The sequence below is a fragment of the Xyrauchen texanus genome, chromosome 4 (genome assembly GCF_025860055.1).
Source record: "Xyrauchen texanus isolate HMW12.3.18 chromosome 4, RBS_HiC_50CHRs, whole genome shotgun sequence".
Classification (NCBI taxonomy): Eukaryota; Metazoa; Chordata; class Actinopteri; order Cypriniformes; family Catostomidae; genus Xyrauchen; species Xyrauchen texanus.
In genome coordinates, this window is record NC_068279.1 from 44,698,007 (window position 1) to 44,714,278 (window position 16,272).

The 16,272-nt window shown below is 43.0% G+C and overlaps 1 non-coding gene across 1 annotated transcript; it reads left to right on the plus strand.

Moving 5' to 3' along the window:
* The first annotated feature begins 16,126 nt into the window (after nt 1–16,126).
* trnag-ccc (transfer RNA glycine (anticodon CCC)) lies at nt 16,127–16,197 on the plus strand. Its single transcript has one exon. It is a non-coding gene; the product is annotated as a tRNA-Gly (tRNA).
* Nucleotides 16,198–16,272: the final 75 nt, after the last annotated feature.

Below are 16,272 nucleotides of genomic sequence, written 5' to 3' on the forward strand. Positions count from 1 at the left end.
GCACATTTATTAAAAAAGAAAAACTGAAATATCACATGGTCCTAAGTATTCAGACCCTTTGTTCAGTATTTAGTAGAAGCACCCTTTTGATCTAATACAGCCATGAGTCTTTTTGGGAAAGATGCAACAAGTTTTTCACATCTGGATTTGGGTATCCTCTGCCATTCCTCCTTGCAGATCCTCTCCAGTTCTGTCAGGTTGGATGGTAAACGTTGGTGGACAGCCATTTTCAGGTCTCTCCAGAGATGCTCAATTGGGTTTAAGTCAGGGCTCTGGCTGGGCCATTCAAGAACAGTCACGGAGTTGTTGTGAAGCCACTCCTTCGTTATTTTAGCGGTGTGCTTAGGGTCATTGTCTTGTTGGAAGGTGAACCTTCGGCCCAGTCTGAGGTCCAGAGCACTCTGGAGAAGGTTTTCGTCCAGGATATCCCTGTACTTGGCCGCATTCATCTTTCCCTCGACTGCAACCAGTAAAACACCCCCACAGCATGATGCTGCCACCACCATGCTTCACTGTTGAGACTGTATTGGACAGGTGATGAGCAGTGCCTTGTTTTCTACACACATACCGCTTAAAATTAAGGCCAAAAAGTTCCATCTTGGTCTCATCAGACCAGAGAATCTTATTTATCACCATCTTGGAGTCCTTCAGGTGTTTTTTAGCAAACTCCATGCGGGCTTTCATGTGTCTTGCACTGAGGAGAGGCTTCCGTCGGGCCACTCTGCCATGAAGCCCCGACTGGTGGATGGCTGCAGTGATGGTTGACTTACTACAACTTTCTCCCATCTCCCGACTGCATCTCTGGAGCTCAGCCACAGTGATCTTTGGGTTCTTCTTTACCTCTCTCATCAAGGCTCTTCTCCCCCGATAGCTCAGTTTGGCCGGACGGCCAGCTCTAGGAAGGGTTCTGGTCGTCCCAAACATCTTCCATTTAAGGATTATGGAGGCCACTGTGCTCTTATGAACCTTAAGGGCAGCAGAATTTTTTTTGTAACCTTGGCCAGATCTGTGACTTGCCACAATTCTGTCTCTGAGCTCTTCAGGCAGTTCCTTTGACCTCATGATTCTCATTTGCTCTGCACTGTGAGCTGTAAGGTCTTATATAGACAGGTGTGTGGCTTTCCTAATCTAGTCCAATCAGTATAATCAAACACAGCTGGACTCAATTGAAGGTGTAGAACCATCTCAAGGATGATCAGAAGAAATGGACAGCACCTGAGTTAAATATATGAGTGTCACAGCAAAGGGTCTGAATACTTAGGACCATGTGATATTTCAGTTTTTCTTTTTTAATAAATGTGCAAAAATGTCAACAATTCTGTGTTTTTCTGTCAATATGGGGTGCTGTGTGTACAATAATGAGGAAAAAAATGAACTTAAATGATTTTAGCAAATGGCTGCAATATAACAAAGAGTGAAAAATTTAAGGGGGTCTGAATACTTTCCGTACCCACTGTAAGAAAGTAAGAAACTGGTTCCCTGGTTAAAATTTCAGCAATCATGATGTGTGTCGCGCATCTCTGTCAGCAGTTTAATTCAGAACGAGTGATGCCCATTTATTCACTAATAATTCATTGGCTGCACCTGAATATACAGTAGATACATCACTACATAGTATGCCAATGGAGTGAATGAGTGAACAAGGGAGCCATTTCGGACACAGCTAACATATTGTTTTGGCGGCTGAGAAAAGCGTTCTTCAACAAATGCAGTACAAACTCGTAAATACAGTAAAACAGTATCGGGATACTTTAGTTTTGAACACAGAGAACAAACAGAGAGCTGGATAAAGTGGATATTGACCTACAATCAATGAAAACCAAAGGATTCTTTTTCAAAACTTCAGCTAGCGCTGCGTCATTTGAAAGATTTTTTTTTAGAAATTCTTTGTAGCCAATTGTTGCATGAATGCTACACATACAAAAGTTCACATGCTTCTCTCAAAGTCACAAGAATTAAATGCTTTGATGGTGTTTTTGTAAAAAAAGCGTATCCCGGGGAAGCATGTCCTAACCGATTCTGTGGTTTGGCAGCATCAGCTGTTCTTATTCTGTGCTGGAGGTTTGCAGAATGAGTGGTGAGTTGTGCTTGTGCTGGTTGGAGCCAGATGTGTGAAACACTGTGTGCTAGCAACGCACACACATAGCATAGGAGCGGGGTTGTGTGAACTGATTTCTCTACAACACTTTTATTACCCGAGAAAGGAGATTATAACGAGACAGCATAGATCCTGTTGTTCATGCTGAGACTTGGATTAAGATTCAGTTTGAGACTTGTTTGAGTGCAGGAATTTAATGCATTCCACTAGATTAATATTTAAAGCCAACCGGTGTGCCTCAGCATTTTGTATACATTCAAATGGGGCCCTAAGCAGATTTTCAAAATAAGCCCTCAAACCTACAGGTACGGTACACCTAACCAAACACACCCAACATCATTAAGAATGTAAGCTTAAAATGCAAAAATATGAATTTGTTTATTATCACTGGCATAACTGCTTCAGAAGTGCAAAAATGAAAGGACATATATTTTTAAACGAATAAAACGCACCAATCACATGCTCAAATTAATAAGTAAGGATCACGTATAGTCAGCTGGTTGTTATCAAGATCAAGATCAGATCAGTCTTCACCCTGAAGGGATTTATTTTGAGATAACAACCAGCTGACTCTACATTGTCCCGCAAATTAAAAGGCTACTAAACAAATAAATAAATACACTATTGGTTATTTTGATAATCGAGTTATCTAACAATTTTTCTGATGATTAATTGAGTAATCTGAAAAAGTATTTAATAACTCAGATTCAGGGGCGTAGGAACGATCTGAAAACTGAGGGGGACACATTCTAACACCCTTTCAACACCGGACGCGAGCAGTGCGTCACGTCAAAAGCAATAGAACCCATTATAATCATGAAGCTGTTGCGGCGCGTTGTACCAACATTAAACGTATGTCCCGTTCCGTTTTTTCGCTGCATGTGCTTGCACTACTACTGCCAACAACACAAATAAATGGTTTAGAACGTTAGTGTTCACGTCCACCTGTCCCCCTTCTGTACATGACCACAGCGAGGACACATGTTTACTTTCAATGATATTATACTCACCTTATTTAGATCTTTTGTGTTCTTTTTTGCATACAGCATACAGCAGTCAGTCTTCAACTACATGGGATAGATTTGGGAAAAGGGGACAAAAGATGGTAAAAGTTGGCAAAAGGGGACATCAGACTTGGGTTGCCAGCATCTCAAGTCTACTGACATAGTAATGTCTCTACGGCATTTCCTTAATGTGTGATGGGCAAATTCTCATACTTACATACAACCTGAACAACAATATTGACTGTGCTTGTTAAAGGTCACTTTCAAGGAATAGTTCACCCAAAAATGAAAATTCTCTCATCATCTACTCTCCCTCATGCTGTAACGGTTACCCTGTCTTGTCTCACTGTTGCCCTTTGTTTGTAATTTTGTCACTTTTGTTATTCCTTAGTTTTCACTTTTGTCACCCTTGTACCTCCATAGTCTTCCTGTCAGCCCTCGTGTTCACTGTTCATTGTTTTCACCTGCCCTCGTTAAGTTTGCCATTTGCTTCCCTCGTTATCTTGTTTGGTGTTCTGTTTGTTCATTGGCCCCTTAGTTCTATGTTCATGTATATATATCCTGGTTTTTGGTTTAGTCCCTGTCTTTCGTTGATTGTTTGTGAACGTGGTTGTATGTAGGTGATGTTCGTTCCCATGCCTGTGTTCCCAGTTCCAGTGTTTTGTTGCCTGTGTTCCCAGTTCCAGTGTTTTCGTGTTTTGTTTTTATTTTTGCCCATCGTGTTAGTTTTGTTTGTTCATCTCTGTTTGTTTCCATTCGTTTTAATAAAGTTAACTGCACTTGGATCCTCAACCTTTGTCAGCCTCAGTCCTCAATCCTTACAGAACGAAAGAACACACCATGGATCCAGCAGTATTACGCGCCAGATACCACCTGCTCTGCCTGAGGCAAGAGGACCGTCCTATTGAGGCCCACGTCCGCAACTTCTTTAAACTGGCGGCTGTTGCGGACTTCTCAGACTCCTCCCTGGTGGTCTTCTTCAGGGAAAACCTGAGTGGCTGGCTGAAGGAGCGGCTGCCGCCGGCATCACGCAGCTGGACTCTCCGCGACTTCCTGGAGTTAACCTTGCTGTTGTGCGGCTCCCCGTTCACGCCTGCCCGGTCTGCGAGCCAGAGCCTACGCCTGCCCCGGCCAGCGAGCCTGAAGTCACGCCGACCAGGAACAGCGTTCCAGCGTCGCCAGTCGCCTTCCATGAGCCAGCGCGGCCCACTTCGTCTGCCTGGAGGAGGGAGAGAAGACGGGCTTCCGTCTCCCGGTCCGCACCTGCCCCGGTCTGCGAGCTAGAGCCCACGCATGTCACGGTGAGCGAGCTAGAGCCCACGCATGTCACGGTGAGCGAGCTAGAGCCCACGCATGTCACGGTGAGCGAGCTAGAGCCCACGCATGTCACGGTGAGCGAGCTAGAGCCCACGCATGTCACGGTGAGCGAGCTAGAGCCCACGCATGTCACTGTGAGCGAGCCTGAGTCCTCGTCAGCCACGGTGAGCGAACCTGAGCCCTCGACCGTCCCCGAGCCAGCGCCAGTAGCCTCAGACGTCAGTGAGCCAGCGCCAGTAGCCTCAGACGTCCCTGAGCCAGCGCCAGTAGCCTCGACCGTCCCTGAGCCAGCGCCAGTAGCCTCGACCGTCCCTGAGCCAGCGCCAGTAGCCTCGACCGTCCCTGAGCCAGCGCCAGTAGCCTCGGACCGTCCCTGAGCCAGCGCCAGTAGCCTCGACCGTCCCTGAGCCAGCGCCAGTAGCCTCGACCGTCCCTGAGCCAGCGCCAGTAGCCTCGACCGTCCCTGAGCCAGCGCCAGTAGCCTCGACCGTCCCTGAGCCAGCGCCAGTAGCCTCGACCGTCCCTGAGCCAGCGCCTGTAGCCTCGACCGTCCCTGAGCCAGCGCCTGTAGCCTCGACCGTCCCTGAGCCAGCGCCTGTAGCCTCGACCGTCCCTGAGCCAGCGCCTGTAGCCAGGACCGTCCCAGAGCCAGCGCCTCCCAAGTCTCAAGTCTCTCGAGTCTTCCAGGGCTCCTCCTCCCGAGCTTTCCAGAGCTCCGCCTTCCGAGTTTCCCGAGCTTTCCAGAGCTCCGCCTTCCGAGTTTCCCGAGCTTTCCAGAGCTCCGCCTTCCGAGCTTTCCAGAGCTCCGCCTTCCAGAGCCCCGCCTCTCAAGCCTCTCGAGCCTTCCAGGGCTCCGCCTCTCAAGCCTCTCGAGCCTTCCAGGGCTCCGCCTCTCAAGCCCCTCGAGCCTACCAGGGCTCCGCCCCTCGAGCCTACCAGGGCTCCGCCCCTCAAGCCTTCCAGAGCTCCGCCCCTCGAGCCTTCCAGGGCTCCACCCCTCAAGCCTCTCGACCCTTCCAGGGCTCCGCCCCTCAAGTCTCTCCAACCATCCACGGCTCTGCCTTCCGAGCCTCCTCCAGAGCCTCCTACGTCTCTGCCTTCCGAGCCTCCTCCAGAGCCTCCTAGGGCTCCACCTCTCGAGCCTTCTACGGCTCCTCCTCCAGAGCCTCCTGCGTCTCCGCCTCCCGAGCCTCCTGCGGCTCCGTCCCCGGAGCCTTCCAGGCCTCCGCCTCTAGAACTGCCTACAGCGCCACCGCCCTCGGCTCCACCTCCTGAGCCATCCTCGGCTCCACCTCCTAGGCCTTCCTCTGCTCCGTCCCCTGAGGCTTCCTCAGCTCTGTCTCCTGAGCCTCCTACGGCTGAGCCTCCAGAGCCCCCCTCAGCTCTGCCTCCTGAGCCTCCAGAGCCCCCTCTGCCTCCGAGCCTCCAGCCTGCCTCGGGACCTGTCCCTGTCCTGAGGCTGCCTCCCAGGCCTCCTAGACCTGTCCCTGTCCTGTGGCCACCTCCCAGGTTCCCTGAACGGGCCCTTGCCTTGTGGCCAGTTCCCGGGCCACTCAAACCTGTCCCCTTAGTGTGGCCTTCTCCCAGGGCCCCTGACCCGGTCCCAGTACTGTGGCCTCTTCCCAGGCCCCCTGACCCAGTCCCTGTCCAGTGGCCTCCTCCCAGGCCCCCTGACCCGGTCCCTGTCCTTGCCAAGTGGCCAGCTCCCGGGCCATCTAAACCGGCCTCTGTCCTGTGGCCACCTCCCAGGTGCCCTGAACCGGCCCCTGCTCTGCGGCCATCTCTCAGTCCACCTCAACCCGCCCCTACCCGGTGGAAGCTCCCCAGGCCACCCGACCTGGTTCCCAGCACACACCCCCAGAGACTGCTTATCTGCCCTCTCGCCCTCCTTGGTCTGTCTCCGTGTCCCTCGTGCCCCCCGTGGACTGCCTGTCTGCCCCTCGTTGCTCCCTGGACTGCCTGTCTGCCCCTCGTTGCCCCCCGGACTGTCTGTCTGCCCTTTGTGCCCCCAGTCATTGGTCATTTGTTCTTCATGTTTTTGTTTTTGTTGATCGTCTGGTATCCGATCCTTGGGGGGGCTATGTAACGGTTACCCTGTCTTGTCTCACTGTTGCCCTTTGTTTGTAATTTTTTCACTTTTGTTATTCCTTAGTTTTCACTTTTGTCACCGTTGTACCTCCATAGTCTTCCTGTCAGCCTTGTGTTCACTGTTCATTGTTTTCACCTGCCCTCGTTAAGTTTGCCATTTGCTTCCCTCGTTATCTTGTTTGGTGTTCTGTTTGTTCATTGGCCCCTTAGTTCTGTGTGTGTGTGTGTGTGTGTGTGTGTGTGTGTGTGTGTATATGTATATATGTATGTATGTATGTATGTATGTGTGTGTATATATATATATGTGTATGTGTATGTATGTATGTGTATGTATGTATGTATGTATGTATGTATATATATATATATATATATATCCTGGTTTTTGGTTTAGTCCCTGTCTTTCGTTGATTGTTTGTGAACGTGGTTGTATGTAGGTGATGTTCGTTCCCATGCCTGTGTTCCCAGTTCCAGTGTTTTCGTGTTTTGTTGCCTGTGTTCCCAGTTCCAGTGTTTTGTTTTTATTTTTGCCCATCGTGGTAGTTTTGTTTGTTCATCTCTGTTTGTTTCCATTCGTTTTAATAAAGTTAACTGCACTTGGATCCTCAACCTTTGTCAGCCTCAGTCCTCAATCCTTACACATGCCATCCCAGATGTGTCTTTCTTCTGCAGAATACAAACGAAGATTTAAAAAAAAATATCTCAGCTCTGCAGGTCCATACAATGCAAGTGAATGATGATCAGACCTTTGTAGCTCCAAAAAGCACATAAGGGCACAATAAAAGTAATCCATATGACTCCAGTGTTTTAATCCATGTCTTCAGAAGCAATATAATAGGTGTGGGTGAGAAACAGAACAATATTTAAGTCATTTTTTATTCTAAATCTCGACTTTCACTTTTACATCTGAAAGTGAAAGTTAAAGTGGAGATTTAGAGTGAAAGATATATTTTTTTTGTGTGTGTGTGTGTGTGTGTGTGTGTGTGTGTGTGTGTGTGTGTGTGTAACCCATACTTTATTAAAATAATATTTCACCCAAACATGAACATTCTATTATAATTTATTCACATCATACAAAACTTGTTTTTCTTTCTTTTGTGGAACACAAAAGGAGATCACAGTTGTGAGACACTCCAGAAGCAGTTGACATCGTCATTAAACATAGGATGCATCTTGAGGCACCAAGATTGGATATGCGCAAGTATGAATGAAATATGAATCTGCTGCAGAAGAGGGGATTTTTAGCAAATTGTTCACCCCCTCCAAAAAATTTAATAAATAATGTCATTATTTACTCACCCTCATGTCGTTCTAAACCTATTTGGTTTTCTTTCCTCTGCGGATCTCAAACGGTATCGTTTATATGGTAGAATTCAAGATTTTCAATAACTTTGTATTGTTTCTCAACACATCCATTCGTATCCCTTCAGAAGACTTAATATGAAGCATGAGTCGCGTGGACTACTTTCATGATACTTCTGTGTCCTTTATTAAGCTTTAAAGTGAGTCCCTATCAACTGCCATTGTAGTGAAATTTAGCAAATGAGAAATCCTTAAGAATTATTCCTTTTGTGTTCCACAGAAGAAAGTCATACAGGTTTGAAATGAGATGATGGTGAGTAAATAATGACAGAATTGTCATTTTAGGGTGAACTATTCCTTTAAATGTAATTCTATTGTATGAACTACATTTATAGAACTTTTCGAATGTTTTTTTTTTTCTTTTTGTTTTTTAAGCTTGATAGCAACTGTCTATACTTATTTTATGGAAAAGAGCTGCTTGGACATTCTGTAAAACATCTTTTGTGTTCCACAGTAGAAAGAAAATAATTCAGGTTGCGAGCTACATGAGGGTGAGAGGACCATTCATTTTTGGGTGAAATATTCCTTTAAATCAGTTTTCTTTCATCCTTTTACTTTCTTATGCAGCTGAGAGCTTTCTTGTCTTCAGGGCATGTGAAGGTTCATTAGGGTCCGAACGAAGGCACAGCATGCTAGATTTGGCAGCCTCCCAGATAATCATCAGTCCTAACCCACAGTTTGTCCTGAGAACACAACACACCCGCAGAGGATATACGGAAAAAAGGTCAAGTTCTTCCAGGATTGTGTTTCTGCCTATAAGCATTTAATATAATATAAAAACTAAAACTCTTCACGTACCAGCTGTCTTGTTGAAGTGTATCTCTCAGCAACATGAGTTGTTTGATCACTTGAGGGAGCTGGCACTGTTTTACACACAGTGATAGCTCAGAAGTGCCATAGTACCTGTATAAAGCCATGCTTCTGTGGTTCTGCAATGATCTGTCAATCAAAGATACAACATGAAAATCTGCTGAGTTTGTTTTTTTGTTTTATTTATTTATTTATTTATTTATTTTTATTAAACTGAGAGTGAAATAGTTGATCTGCACAGAATTGGCCTTCAAAAGTTTGGGACCACTTACATCTACAACACAGCAAAGTGAACAGCAAAATAACATGTTTGGTAAATCTTGGTAGGCAGCGTACCTCACTCTTCATCAAGCCTGTCAACAGAGTGAGGTAATACATGTAACTTTATATTCTCTCTTATAAATAAAACCTCTTTGCAATGGTTAATATAGACCCAGTGATGAATCTATCTATCTATTATATAAAAAAGTAAATTATCATTATTTTAAAGACTCCAGATGTGATTACAACACCTTTTTTTTTTTTTAAATGTGCCATGTATCAGTTTTACACACTTAAATAATGCATTCCATGTATGAAAATGTGAAAAGATGTATTTTTATGGGATATAAATCAGATCAATAGTGCCTGTAGTTACAGTGTTACTTATATGTAGTGATATTTTTATTGTGTTTATATGTGTTTATACCTGAAGCATCTTCATCTCACAAAACTTTGTGTTTCCTGAGATTTATAGTACAAAAAGACTTATATATTGATCAGTTTCTCACCCACACCTATCATATCACTTCTGGAGACATGGATTAAACCACTGGAGTTTTATGGATTACTTTTATGCTGCCTTTATATGCTTTTGGACCTTCAAAGTTCTGTTCACCATTCACTTGCATTGTATGGACATTCAGAGCTGAAATATTCTTCTAAAAATCTTCATTTGTGTTCTGCAAAAGAAAGAAAGTCACTGACATCTGGGATGGAATAAGGGTGATTAAATGATGAGAGAATTTTCATTTTTGGGTGAATTATCTCTTTAATACCATTAGTGTCCTACTCCCAGGGTGTATTCTCTATAATAAAGTCAACATGTGCCATATTTTGTGACTCTCACTATAAAGATATTGTAACAGTAGAGAAAAACTGGCAGTCATTGCAAGTCACTGGCTAACTATTGCTCCATTTTCATTGCACAAGCTCAGCAGAAGAATCTGTGTCCAGGCTACAATGAGATCAACATGTTTGTCTTCAATAGATCTGAATCAAGCAGGGCGCTGAGGACATAAAAGATAGTCCTTATCATAAATGGACATTTGTCTCCACTTTGTGGCAACACATAGAATTGCATAACCTTTCATTTTATTACATAGGCTGTGTCCAGTGCTTTAGGAATTGACTAAATATATACCTGTTTGGAAACATTGTTTACTACCTTCCATCAATTCAGAAGCTGCCGTGCAAGATTTGCATACTGTTTCTGCTTATTGTAGTTTTCAATGAAGCAGTGTGATATTTACTGCATTGAAACCGGACAGTATTGGACAAAATGCCAATAAATAAACTGCAAAAAATAAATATATTTTTTTTTAAGTAGGCATTGTTTAGAATGAAACTAAATCAAAATGCAACAAATTACTGAATGCGTATAAATGTATATTTGAAGTGGTAACCTGGGCAATAATCATTACAAATTATTACAATTCAATTTCATAAATCAAACATTAACATAATTTTTTTTAGTTATATTCATCTGACTACTGTACATGTTGCATTTTCTTTTTGTTATTACTGTTTTACATGTTAATTTTGCCTATTATTAGTTTTGCCATTTCAGATTAAGAGAGTGTCCTGATGTTCAAGATCAAAAGTTAAAGGATTCAATTTAAAGACATCCCAAACAAAGTTCAAGAATTGGTTATAACTGAAATATTTCTCTGTGTGTTTATCAGACATATTTCATAACCAAACATTAAAACTGCAAAATATTATCAATGCACCTCAATACCGTGATCCTGTAATACTGTGGCATTTTTTGTGACAGCTATCATACCTTGATCCTATAATACCGTAACACCCCTAGTGCGTATATGAGCATCACTAATATTAAACTCATGTGAAACAAGTTTTTAAAGTGTAGTATATTCAGTAGGGTTTATGTATGGATTTCCAGCTTGTTTTAGAGGAATCTGTGCCACCATGTAGAATTTATTGAGTTCTTGTTGCCACAATAGGAAGTCAACAGAAATGAGTACAGATAACAATGGATAAATTGTGAGGTGTAGTATGACTTTAAGAGAGAGCTTAGTAATGTTATTGTTAATGCTGTTTTGGAGCAATCTTTGCCACCAATTGAAAGATATTGAAATTTGGAGATGAGAGTGGTGCAACTTGAGATGTTACATGAAATATTTGTATTATTACAATGTGCAAGTGTGCGGCAGAATACCACGCTCATGGACAGCAACTGTCATAAAGGCTCAATATGTTGCTGCATTACAGTCAACAGAACTCAGAAGAAAAGACAATATCGGCATAATTCTACAGTTATAAGCACTCAATTATTAATGTGTTATATAAAAAAACAATCCTATCTCATTATAAAATTAGCTTGTAGTCTACCAAATGTATTCAAACTTAAATTTTAACAAGACTAGGCTGTGTCTTGTACTATGAATGGGGGGGTTGTCCTTCATTTTGGTCCCCATCCACTTGAATTGAAGTAACCTTCAGTGCTTCTTTTGAGCTTCAAATTGCTGGTCACCATTCACTTGCATTGTATGGACCTACAGAGCTGAAATATTCTTCTAAAATCTTTGTTTGTGTTCTGCAGAAGAAAGAAAGTCATAGGATGAATAAATGATGAGATCATTTTCATTTTGGGGGGATCTATCCTTTTAAAGAAGATTTTTTTATATTAAAAAATATATATTTTTATATTAAAAAACTGTTCTTTACTTTTGCCACTGTTTTCTATTTCTGCATCTCACGGGATCTGAGTTACCCAAAAGAGTTTTAAAGACGTGTGGCTTTATAAGGTTTTAACGTTGATGGATGTGCAACACTAATGCAGCTGTAGACAACGTATCCTGTTGCTGTCAAATGTGTTTTTTTTTCCAGTGTTGTGCCTCATGCTTTGTCAGTAATTGTATCTTGTCTTCTTATATTAAATATATGTTTACTACATGCAGTTTGCTCAATTATTTATTTATAATGTTTAAGGAAACTTACAAACAAACAAACAAAACAAGGCAGTTACCAAACATTTTTAAGACTGCTAACACATTTCAAGTCACCTAAAATTACATAGTTTAATTGTGAAGTTAACATGGCTTAAAAAAATAAGTTAATACAAAACATATTCATGACTTCGAAAACATAAGTTGTATAGGGGGAGACCGGGGAGTGTTGTAACACTGGGTTAGTTGTAACGCTCTCAGTTTGACCAATCAGAAAAGAGCAGCGGTGATGTCATCAATATCGTAGTCTCCCATTTCCTTTTCGAGCTCACATGAGAAGTGGCATGTCTCTGTTAGCAACACAGTGAATTTTATAGCCACAAAAAATATTTTCAGGTATGAAAGTATTTTTTTTATCAAGATTATTTCTTGCCTAGCATTCGTAGTTGAAACTTACATCATCTAAAGTAGCTGTTTCTCCAGCTTTCATTTGATGCTTTGCATTCATGCTAACTTTGAACCCACATACCTTAAACAGTTAGCTATGCAATGGCTGGTTGTTGTGGGGATTGTAGTAACAGTTCATAAAAATGTTACAACCATCCCCCTTTGATGAAGGCAGTCACTTACTGCAAAAAAAATGGGACAGTGCTCCTTTCTTTCCCACCCCACTGTTCTCATAAGCTACAGGCCCTTGAACTTAGCGTCTATGGTCCATTCAAGGAGTTGATCAACACGGCCAATGATGCATGTATGAGAATGAATCCTGCAAAAACAATGACAGTCTATGACATCCCAAGCCTATACAGACATTTTCCAGGAGTGAGATTATGCAACATCACAGGTCACAGATCGCCCTGAACCATCTGCCTCTCTGGTCTCCACCTCAGCTAAGCCAGATCAAGCCTCCATCTCAGATGAGCCAGCCCAAGCCTCCACCTCAGATGAGCCAGCCCAAGCCTCCACCTCAGATGAGCCAGCTCAAGCCTCCACCTCAGATGAGCCAGCTCAAGCCTCCACCTCAGATGAGCCAGCTCAAGCCTCCACCTCAGATGAGCCAGCTCAAGCCTCCACCTCAGATGAGCCAGCTCAAGCCTCCACCTCAGATGAGCCAGCTCAAGCCTCCACCTCAGATGAGCCAGCCCAAGCCTCCACCTCAGATGAGCCAGCTCAAGCCTCCACCTCAGATGAGCCAGCCCAAGCCTCCACCTCAGATGAGCCAGCTCAAGCCTCCACCTCAGATGAGCCAGCCCAAGCCTCCACCTCAGCCAGCCATCAAGTCTCCACCTCAAATGAGCCAGCTCAAGCCTCCACCTCAGACTCAGTCGGACATCTCAACTCAAGCTGTTCAAAAAGATTTCAGTCCATCTGCTCTCCGTCCATTTCCCAAAGCAGGACCAAGGAAGACTGCCAGTGGGAAGAGAAAGAAGAGGCAATCCGAAATCCTGACAGATACACCTGTGAAACAGGCACTTGAAGAGGAAGCAAGGAAGAAGGCTGTTAAAAAAAGTGTGAAAATAAAAATAACAACCCTGCCATCTGGAAAGGGGCAAAAGAAGAAAGCAAAGCAAACAGGCAAAAGGCCCAAGCCCAATGATAAAGAGGATTCTGAAACATCAGATGATGAGAATTTCCACAATGTGTGCATGGAACACTTTGAAACTCGAGGCTAAAAGATGGTTTGCGTTTATAGTTCTGCATTTGTGTGTCTGTGTCTTGGAATGGTAATTGTCCCAGATTACATTTCAACAAGTTACATAGGCCAATTGACAATGGTTGGATAGGCCTACCCAAGATTTTGTTTTATTAATATGTGTTCAGTCTCAGACATTTGGCTCATTGGTCGCTTCTACCTGAGAGCGCCCCTCCCTGGTTTTCTATTCAACAGGAAGTTCTTGCCCCTATTTCGCCATTGCAAAGCCTCCCTATCAAACAAATTGGAGAAGTTGAGTCACACCCTGTTATTTTGCATTTACACTCAGTATGGACAAAAGTGTCCAGAATGTTTAAATCTGACATTTATTTAAATGTTGCCTCGAGCATATGGCAGAACCCAAGATTGTTTATCGGTAAATCCCCTTTCTGCAGGTCAGAGTGTATAGGGATGGGGTTACTAAACTCGATGAGCTGTATGAGAGTGGAGTGTTGAGATCCTTTGAAAATTTTGTTCAACACTTTTGGGATTCCCAGATCTCTGTTATAGGTATTTACAGTTGCGCCACCTGCTCTGTACTATTTTTAGGAGTAGTATACACCCCCCTAAAGTGGTAGATACTGTGGGAGTGGTGATTACTGATTTTGGAAAAGGTCATGAGGCATCAGTGTATTACTCCCTGCTAATTCAGAGTCTGGGGTACGGAGCTTTAACTTATATCAAGAGATTATGGGAGAAAGATTTAAACTTGGTATTAGAGGAGGGGGTGTGGGCTAGGATTCTTAAAAACATCAAGTCTGCATCTAGAGACGCAAGGGTGCGCCTTAAGCAATTCAAGATTTTTACATCGGTTCTATTGGACCCCCTCCAGAATGTATCGTCTTGGTCTTAAAGACACGCCCACCTGCTGGCGATGCCAATCAGAAGATGGGGACACAACCCATGTCTTTTGGGGGTGTGTTAAGATCCAAGAATTTTGGTTGAAGGTTCAGAATTGTGTTTGTGACGTTTTGGGCACTCAAATTGTACTTTGGCCTAGACTTTGTATTTTGGGCAATAGGGCAGTCATAAACTTGGGGGACAAACATATAAAAAATGGGTTCTGACCAGTATCATGATTGGCAGGCAAATTATTTTAAGGGGATGGAAGTCAAACTGAGCGCCCCCATTTCCAGAGTGGTGTGGAGAGATGGGGAGGGTGCTAGCTTTTGAGGAGGTGGCAAGTAGAACGCTTGGGTTTGGTCTTGTTTGTTAGTAAATGGGGCCATTTTTTGTGTTTTTGGGGGACTCTCAGGGAGGGGATGTGGAGAGAGAAGTTTAGTTTAATGATGTATGTTTATTATATTTTCTTTGTTGTTTTTGTTTATTGAGAGTGTTTATGTATTGTGATATATGACCATCGGGATGTTTGATGGGGGTCAGGGCGGGGTTGGTGATTGGGAAGGGATTAGTGAGGGTTAAATGTTAAATGTTGATTCCACGTGTATTGTGTTTTTCTTTGTTGTGTATTTATGAATCAAATGTAATTGGTGTGTCTGGGTTGTTCTGTGAGTACACAACCAAAATGCTAACTATATGTTTCATAATTAAACAAAAGCAATGCAAGCAATGTAATTTATGGATTCTAAAGGGTTTATTAAATTATTGTAGCATCAAAAATGAGTTCAAAGTATGTGAACGTGCTTCCACAAGATGAAGGGTACATTCACAGTAATTCCACGTTCCCTTTAGAATACCCACTTCAAGGCCTCTGCATCTCTGAGTCTGGGATGACATGAGGGTGATTAAATGATGAGAGAATTTTCATTTTTTGGGTGAACTATCACTTTAACGGCATTTGAGTAGGATAATCTATACTATTTGAAATAATGCTGCTTAATTTTTTAGATTTAAATTAATCAAAGTTTACTTTATTAAGAATTTGAGAATTTATATGATTTGTGTGTTGTACTCGCTATTTGTCTGTTATAACAAAACTCGTTTTGTTAACACATTTTAACTGATATGCATGTTTTGGCCAATATGGCAGAAAAATAATTATTCTTATTTTTTTTCAGAACAAGTCAAGTGGTTTTTATTGTCGTTCAACCATATACAGTTAGTACAGTACACAGCGAAACGAGACAACGTTCCTCCAGGACCATGGTGCTACATAAAACAGCACAGGACAAACACAGAACCACATGAGACTACACAGACTAAATAACATTTCTATATAAAGTTCACGTGCAAACGTGTGCAAAAAGTACGGGACAGTACAATAAATTACTAACAATGAACAGGACAATAGGCACAGTGAGAGACAGTGCAGCGCCGACCAGTACACAGTAGTGCAAAAAGATGACAGTTTCTAAAAATGTAAACATAACATACTATGAGAGAGTGTTCTATGCACATAGCAGTTAGCAGCCAGGTATAAAGTGACAATAATTAAAGTGCAACTCAGAACACGTGTGCGTGTGTCAGTCCAGTATTGAGGAGTCTGATGGTTTGGGGGAAGAAGCTGTTACACAGTCTGGCCAGAATGCTTGGGTACCTCTTGCCAGACGTCCACAATGCTGGTTGCGCACATTTTTTTCAAAGGCTTTTCTTTGAATAAACACATTCGAATACCATTGTCCACATGGCGCCGCTGGTGTAGTGGTATCATGCAAGATTCCCATTCTTGCGACCCGGGTTCGATTCCCGGGCGGCGCATAATTTTTTCGCTGAAGCAAACCATACATTTCTGGCAAATTTCTGGTATGCTATTGCTGTACCTTCATAAACTTT